Here is a 7294-nt window from a genome sequence, read left to right as displayed (position 1 = left end):
CTCCCACACTTGGTCTGCTATACTCTTTCACTTACGCTATTCAGTAAATTCTGCTCTCACTTTCTCTTGGCTTGTGCTTGATTTCTACCTTGTGCAAAGCCAAGGATCCTCTTGGTTGGTCCTGTGGGAACTTCTCTGGGTTCTCAGACCTGACCAGCCTATATCAGAAGGATAGCCTTTTCAACAAATTGTGCTGGAGCAATCGCCCATCCATAAGCAAACAAACAAACAAAAAAGAGTCTCAGCCTAAGTCTCACACCTTATACAAAAATTAAGTCAAAATACATAATGAGCTTAAATATAAATGTAAAAATAGAAAAATTTTGGAAAAAAAAAGGAGAGAATCTTCAGGATCTAGGGCTAGGCAAAAAAAAAAAAATCAGACTGGAAAGCAAAAATATGAACCATAAAATTAAAAATTAAAAAATTGGATTCCACCGGAATTGAAAAACTTTTGTTCAGGGTAAGACCCTGGTAAGAGGACAGAAAGACGAGCTGTAGACTGGGGGGAAATATTTGCAAATCACAGAGCTGACCAATGACTAGTATCTAGACCATATAAAGAGCTCAAAACTCGGGGCGCCTGGGTGGCGCAGTCGGTTAAGCGTCCGACTTCAGCCAGGTCACGATCTCGCGGTCCGTGAGTTCGAGCCCCGCGTCAGGCTCTGGGCTGATGGCTCTGGGCTGATGGCTCGGAGCCTGGAGCCTGTTTCCGATTCTGTGTCTCCCTCTCTCTCTGCCCCTCCCCCGTTCATGCTCTGTCTCTCTCTGTCCCAAAAATAAATAAAAAACGTTGAAAAAAAAAAAGAGCAGAGCTCAAAACTCAACAGTAAAGGATCAAATTAGAAAAAAAAGCATCCAGTTAGAAAAAGGGATAGAAAAAGGGATAGAAAGACACCAGGAGACGTTTCACTGAAGAAGATATACAGATGGTAAACAAAGCACTGAAGAGATGTTCATTAGCCATCGAGGAAATGCAGAATAAAACCATAATCTCATTATATACCCATTGGAAAGGCTAAAATTAAAAAAAAAAAATAGTGACCTCATCAGACGTAGTTAAGGGCAATAGGAGGGATTCTCCTGTTATGGAAATGTATTGTATCTGCACTGTATCAACGTCGGTATCCTGGTTGTGATATCGTATTATAAGTTTGCAAGATGTTACCACTGGGGGAAACTGGGTAAAGAGTACACAGAATCTCTGTATTATTATTCCTTACAACTAAAAGTATCTCAAAAAAAGAAGTTTAAGTTTTAAAATGTCCCCTACCCATATCTCTGATTTTAATAAATTTGCTTTAAGACAACCATATGCATAATTAAGCTTAATTTGAACATATCTTGAAATTGAAGGCTGATCGACTGTTTCTGAGCTATTCGGACCTGAGTTATTGAAGCTTTCTTTTATGCATAGGTCACCACCCCCAAACACTAAAAGGAGAGAGTTTGTTGAAGGGGGAGGTTGGACTCCTTTGGGGCCGAGGCTTGTCCAGGGAAGTCCTTGATAGCCTGGTGCCTCCTGGGTTGTGCCCTCTTTAGGGGAGAGTGTGGAGCTTGTGAAAAGGCAGACTGGCTCGTGAAAAGAGCCAGGATGAAGAAGCAGGAAGCCAGGTTATGGCCAGGCACCTGGCTATGTTCTGTGATCCTGTGCAAATATCAGAACCTCAGTGGGTTCTCAGCTGCCAGGTCCGTTAAATGGGTGTTGGGACTAGAAGTGGAAGTCTCAGAGTTCTACTCTGATATGTCTTCATCGATACACAGAGCATCACTCTGCCTCCACCTATGGGGTTGTTTACAAGTGACCTCTGTATATGGCAGTTTCCTCATCTCTTCAATGTAAAGATTAATTGAGATGACATCTAATCCAACTCTGGTGGGAGCAGTAATCACAGTGGTAACAAAGCAAACAGTGTGAGGTCTGTCCAGAGGCCACAGAGAATGGTTAATGTTGAAATTAAAAGAAAATTGTACTGTATTTTATTAAAATAAAATTTTAAAAAGTATATTATTATATACTTAAAGCCATTAAGATCGCGTTTATAAGTAATTAATAACATGGGAAATGCTAAAGTTATCCTAAGTAAGTGAAGTATTATGTCAATTGTTTTGTATAAAAGATACATTTTTAAAAGTGAGGATAAAATCTGCCCAGGAACACTGGCCTCTTGCTGATGACCTGTCCTTTTGATATGTCTCTTCAAAATAATAATATAGAGAGATGGGAGAGGAAAAGAACAAACTAAATGTACACATAAACTGTAGGCAGACTTTAGTAGGGAGCTAACAGAGAGGGTAAAATGAGCCATCCCTATCCTGCCTGAGGATATAGGAGGAGCCCTGCCCCAGGAGAAGCTGGAATTGAGGGAAAACCCTGGAGTTCTGAGTGGTTCTTAAATCAAGGAGTGGGAGCCTCCAACAACAGCACTGTATTTATTTTTCTCAGGCATCATAACAAAGTACCACAGACTGAGGGTTTAAACGATTTATTTAAAATACATTTATTTAGGGGCACCTGGATGGCTCAGTCTGTTAAGCGTCTGACTTTGGCTCAGGTCATGATCTCATGGTTTGTGAGTTTGAACCCTGCTTTGGGCTCTGTGCTAACAGCTCAGAGCCTGGAGCCTGCTTCACATTCTGTCTCTGTCTCTCTCTCTGCCCCTCCCCTGCTTGCACCCTGTGTCTCTTTCTCTCCCTCAAATATAAATAAACATTAAAATAAAGAAAATAAATTTATTTATTTTCTAACAGTTCTGGAAACCAGAAATTCAAGATCAAGTTGTCACCAGGGTTGGTTTCTTCTGAGGCTTCTCTCCTTGTCTTGCAGATGGCTGGCTGCCTTATTCCTCTGTTTCACATGATGTTAACTGTGTGTGAAGATGTCTGTGTCCAAATGCTCTCTTCTTATATGGACACCAGTCGTATTGGATTAGAGCCCACCCTAAAGACCTCAATTTAACTTGATTACCTCTTTAATGACCTTATCTCCAAATAAGATTATATCCTGAGGTACTGGGGGTTAGGAGATCAGAGTATGAATGAATTTTGGGGGGACAAAATTCACCCCATGACAAGCATAAATTACCATATGGCTAAAGCATCTGTAAACAAAGTTAAAAGACAGAGGACACAGTGACAGAGGAAGAGAAAGAAATATTTGTAACATTTACAACACAAAAAAAATTCTTATTCAGAATATACATACAGAGTTTATGTGAATCAATTAAAAAGTGTAAGCACTCCAATGGAAAAATGGACAAAGAACATGAACAGGAAATTCACAGGAAAGGAATACAAAATCATCAACATACAGGAAGATTTTCAACTTCACTTATCAGTTTTATGCAAACTAAAACAAAGTGAAGTTTTTTTCAACTATCAGATTGGCACAAATTAAATTAAAAACACTGATAATAAGAAGTCTTGGCAACATGTAAGGAAGTAGGAACTCTCAAATGCTAATGGGAAACATAAATAGGCATGGTGTTACAGAAGGCAGTACCTATTAAAATGTAGAACATGCATATCTTTTAGCCCAGTGTTAAACTTCTAGGAATCAATGTTACCAAAAAAGATGCACACACGCTAAGGGATTTATGTAAGAGGGCTTTTATTTCTGTGAGTGTCAAAAACAATGTAAATGTCCATTCAATGGGAGAGAAGTTAAATACAATCATTATACATCCCCTTCAATGAACACAATATACCCATTAAAGTGAATGAGATGGTCTTACACATCCTGAGATTAAAACAAAGATCATCAAGACAAGGGAAAAAAAAGGAGTAAATTGCAGAACTATACTCTCATGTATCCATTTAATGTTTTTGTAAGTGTGTATTTTTAAAGTAAAAGTAGTACACAGGCAATTTTGTAAAAATGTTTACCGAAATGTGGCCATGCATCAAAGCTTCTCAGTCTTCTGAGACTGGCAGCTATCCTCACGGGAGCCTTGATTGCCCCCAAATGTTTGCTTTAATCAGTGTAATTAGCAGAACATCAATTAGGCTGGAAGACCTAGCAGCCCTGACTTCTTCCACAGCAGTGCCTTCTGTTCTGGCTGCCCTGCTCAGCCCCTTTGGTGACTTAGCTTCCCTCCATAGTGCGGTTCTCTCTCCCTCCATTGCTGTCTGTTTTCCTCATGAACTCTCAAGATCACTATGGACAAATGGGAGGCTCTGGAGCCCTTTGATTTGCTAGGGCTTTGCTCCTGACTGTTGTTCCAAGTCACATTCTTCTTTTTTAAATGGCTCATTGGTGGCTCCAGCTTGTAAACTTTTCTGTTATGCTCCCCAAACTGTATCTCTTCCCGTTTCTCAGTTTACTGAGAATTTCCATTCCCCCCACCAACTCATTAAAGCCAGAAACCTGTGAGTTATCATTGTCCCCATCACTCATGCTTCGTTAACCCTTAGATCCTACAGAGCTGATTCCTAAATGTCTCTCAAATCTGTATCCCTTTCTCTATTTCTACTGCCAGTGCTTCTCACCTGGATATATTTTCACTCCGACCTTTTACCACTCTATCCTCCCTCCATTTGGTAGAGAAAGCTCTGTAAAAATCAAATCTGACCATGTCCTTCACAGCTTAAAATGTTGCTTGTGTCCCATGGCCTACTGGATGGAATCCAAACCCCTTGAAATGGTGTTGAAGGTCCAGTCCTATTCGCCTAGACCACCAGTTCCAGCATACATGCAGGCACTTCCCATTCCCCTAGCCCTTCATACAACTCTGCCTTTTAATAGGTACTTTTCTGTTAAAGGTCATCAGTACACATGTGTTGATTTTTCCTCCACAGCACCCACTCCTACTTCTTGTTGTACCAGCATCCCAAGAACTATCTGCTTTGCTTCTCAACCCACGTGTGTTTCAGATGAGTGAGTCCAGGCCTCCATCCCCCACTTCAGGACAAGCCAGATCTTTTAGCTTCCCTGTTCCTGGAATTTGAGTTTTGAACATCATAACAGGCTTGATGAGATAGTCCATTTCTGGCTCAGCCCTACTTCCTGAGACTAATTCCTCAGTTTCCCTTTGAATCTATGAGTTGACAATCTTCCTATCAACTCCTTTTTGACATAAGCCCCCTAAGTAATTTTCTAATGCTTTTAATCAAATAAATTTCAGTGAACCCTGCCTTTCTGCAGCAAACTTACTTATCCTTCAGGATCCAAATTAAGTGTCCATTTACTCATTCATTTATTCACCCAACAAATATTTACTCAAAACATACTATAAGTTGGGCATTATGCTAAATGCTGGGGATATAATCGTAAATTGAACATGTATGGTCTTTGACCATACGGACCTTAAAATATCTCCAAATAAGGGTGCTTGGGTAGCTCAGTCAGTTAAACATCTGACTCTTGGTTTCAGCTCAGGTCATGATCTCACGGATTGTGAGTTCGAGCCGCACATTGGGCTCTGTGCTGACAGCAGGGAGCCTGCTTGGGATTTCTCTCTGTCCCTCCCCAGCTCTCTCTCTCTCTTTCTCCAAAATGAAATAAATAAAAATAATAAAAATATCTCCAAATAAACAACTTTTGGGGGATTTCAGGTATAGACTGTAGAGTTAATCATATTCCTCCATTTATGGCATCTTATCAGGGTTGTCATGGGCAATCAGTTAATTACCTCAGATCTACATCCCACAACAGGAAATTATATTCATTTATTAATAAGTATTTGTGTTCTTGTGAAAAGTATAGCATAGTTTTGTGAGTGTGTGCTTTTAATTAACACAGAGTATTACATCACATATTTTTGTAATTTTCCAATTTTCTTCATTAAGCATGATGGCATGCCTATATGATTGAGGTGACATAATGGGCCTTAGAAGCAAATGTAAGAATTTTTACTTTTCCTTCTAGTAAAATGGGAGGTCATTTGAAGGTTTTGAGCAGAGAGCAACATGATTTTAACTGATGTTTTACAAGAAAATCCTGCTGTGTTGAGACTGAAATTCAGGGATGCAAGTGTGGAAGCAAGGAGGCCAGTTCAGGGGCTTTGGCAATAATCTATGGGAGATTTGATGGTGGTGTGAACCACCTACATGACAAACTCCTGTGTATAAACAAGAACAAAACCCAAGAGAAATACAACAGGAAACCCTCAAAACTAACAGACAATGTGAAATTCAAATCAATGATAATCAGAGAAATGCAGATGAAAACAACTATATGACATTGAATCTGTTATTCCAGAAAAAATTGTAAAGCTGCGTATTGCCAAGTGTTGGCTGGGACAGAAGGACTTAAAAGTCCTCTTGCACTGTTAATGAGAATATAGAATTGAACACCAATGTGACACTGCTGAGTTGTTAAGTATACACATACCCATGACCAAGCAATTCAACTTCTGAGAGAAACTTTCATACAGGTTCAAAAGAGAATATGTAGGAAGATGTTCATTGCAGCATTGTTTGTGGCAACAGGGAGTTGAAGGCCATCTAGGTCTCTATCACTGGGTCAATGAAAGGGTAAAATGTGTATCAGGTTTTGTGATAAGCACTTTATATGCATTATCTCATCTTTTCTTCAAAACAACCCTAAGACAGTGGTACTTTTTATTTTTAAGTTTTATTTATTTATTTTGAGAGAGAGAGAGAGAGAGAGAGAGAGAGAGAGAGAGAGAAAGAGAGAGAGCGCTTGTGAGCACAAGCACGAGTGGGGAGGGGCAGAGAGAGAGGGAGAGAGAATCCCAAGCAGACTTCTCGCTGTCAGCGCAGAGCTCTACTGGGGGCTCCATCTCACAAACCGTGAGGTCATGACCTGAGTGGAAACCAAGAGGTGGAGGCTCAACTGACTGAGCTCCCCAAGCTCCCCAAGACAATGTTATATATTTTTTAATTTTTTAAATGTTTATTTATTTTTGGGAGAGAGAGAGAGAGTGAGCGAGCTGGGAAGGGGCAGAGAGGGAGACATAGAATCCGAAGTAGGCTCCAGGCTCGGAGCTGCCAGTACAGAGCCGGACATGGGGCTCGAACTCAGAAACTGCGAGATCATGACCTGAGCCAAAGTCGGACACTTAACCGAGAGCATGCAGCTTTACAGGAGATAAAAGGGAAACTATCCTCCCATGCACACAAACGGCTGCCTATTTTCTGGTACATTTTCCTTAGTGTTCGTTCAAGGCCACTGGGATTCAGGGACTCAACAGCGTACCAGGTACCCCAGCCATCCGGAGTCGTCTGACCCCCGTGGTCTTCCGGATCTTCGCTTTTCCGGGCCCCGGAGGCTTTGGGTTGGCCTGGGCCGTCAGCACCGCGGACAGCGCCACGGGTGCAGGGGCGGGGCGTA

Source organism: Neofelis nebulosa, chromosome 13, assembly GCF_028018385.1.
Source record: "Neofelis nebulosa isolate mNeoNeb1 chromosome 13, mNeoNeb1.pri, whole genome shotgun sequence".
In the NCBI taxonomy this organism is placed as follows: Eukaryota; Metazoa; Chordata; class Mammalia; order Carnivora; family Felidae; genus Neofelis; species Neofelis nebulosa.
This window is presented reverse-complemented; position numbering follows the sequence as displayed.